Source organism: Frankliniella occidentalis, unplaced genomic scaffold (genome assembly GCF_000697945.3).
Source record: "Frankliniella occidentalis isolate FOCC.00 unplaced genomic scaffold, Focc_3.1 Scaffold3958, whole genome shotgun sequence".
Lineage (NCBI taxonomy): Eukaryota > Metazoa > Arthropoda > Insecta > Thysanoptera > Thripidae > Frankliniella > Frankliniella occidentalis.
This window is the reverse complement of record NW_026271010.1, coordinates 171-1,981: the sequence shown is the minus strand read 5'-3', so window position 1 is coordinate 1,981 and position 1,811 is coordinate 171.

The following is a 1,811-nucleotide window of genomic DNA, read 5'->3' as shown; positions in this document are numbered from 1 at the left end:
GGGGGTTAGGTCTTGCGGTCTGGCTCAGCATCTTGCTCATCGTTTGGCTCCCCGCGTATGAGGTGCCTCGTACAGAGTCTTTTCAAAGAAGCAACATACTCGATTCTAAAGTGCTCCTGACTAGAGATCTACTAGCTTTACAGTTTTATGCTTGGTAGGATCATCCGACTCGCCTACACTATACAAAACTGACTTCAATCGTTTCTGCTCGTGACGTTACAGAGCGCAATGGAGCTTTTGCCGGACGAGTTGTTGCTGTTGGTTATGAAGCACCTGGATGTGCGAGACCTCATCAGTTGCCGACTCGTGTGCAAGAGGCTCGCGGGCCTGGCCGTGGACCCGGACGTGTGGAGGCATCGAGATTTGCATGACTCCAACCCTCGGGCGTGCGCGGTGCTGCGTGTGGCGCCGTGTCTCAACTCACTGTACATTGGCCGGATGGCCAGATGCCACCGTCGTCAACTGTCCCGCACCAAGTGTGCCGCCGCGAGGCTGAGTTTTGAGCTCGGTTTTGAGCGATATTGTCCCGCGGTGGGATTTGAAGAGGTGATCCGCAACCAGAAGGCGCTCGGCCGCTTAAAGGGCCTTAGCGTCAACGGCGGGTTGGAGATGGGGATGGAAGGTGTCGCTGCCGCCAAGCTACTGGACATCTCGATGTCAATTTCCGGCCTGGAGGAGCTGAGCATTACTGCCCCATGGGGCTTTATGTCTCGTATGCCTATTCGACGCAGCGTCTCTAGCGCATCTCTTAAGGCTTTGAAGCTCAGATGGTCTAGAAAGTTGGGAAATAGCCAATATGATCCCATGAAGTTCTACGAGTTCCTGCTGGCCGAGCACGCCGGCACTCTAGAAAGAGTTGAGCTCAAAAACCTATCAGTCGTCATGTCTGCGCCCGCGGCCCTGATGGGCAGCATGCCCAACTTGCGAGAGCTGCGCTGCACGCCCCTCACCGAGATGAAGGCCCTGGCCGCGAGCACGTCGCTCAGGAAGCTCAAGCTCACCGTGACGGAAGGCGCGGTGGGCCCGGAGACCAGGGAGTTCCTCCGCCGCGCTAACCAGCTGCGCGACGTCACCCTGAAGTACTCTTCACGGGACGAAGTCTGGGGGTGGAAGTCGAATACGGCCGGGGTGGCCCTGGTCTTGGACCTGGCCTCGTCCGGGCGGTCGAGCGTGGAGACACTGCGCATCTTCAACAAGGAGAGGTATCTCCCGCAGGTGCAGCCGCTGCTGCGCGCGCTGCCCATGCTGACGTGCCTGCGGCACCTGCACGTCGAGGTGGCGCCGGACGAGCTGCTGGTGGCCATCACCCCCATCACGGCCCCGGCCCTGCAGAGCCTCGTGACGCGAAAGTCGAACTGGGGGTGCCTTCACGCCTGGCTGCACAGGGCCGAGGTCAAGAAGCTCTTGTCGGAGAACCCAGCGCTGCACGTCGAGATGCACCTCGAAGAGAACAGCTGCGATTTCTACGCCTGCGCTCGCTGCCATTGCGACCTGGTGTTGCAGGAGGAGGCCGTCTTCTTCACGCACGACCCCGAAGACAAATGTCCGTCGCCGGAGATGCACAAGCAGAGCCATTGCAGCCACATTGCTGATGTGTCAAACCTGAAAACTGTAACCATGCCTCGTGCGGCGTGGCGTGGCTGGAGCGATGAATCCAACTGAATGAACCGAATGTGAAGTTTGATATCGTTCTGTGCAACTTTTTTTGTGACAAGGAAAAATTGTGTTTTCAAAAAATACTGTAATTGAAACTTATCAACAATTAAACCGAAAAAAAATATCCAATTCAAGGACTATTCCGCTTATTTTCC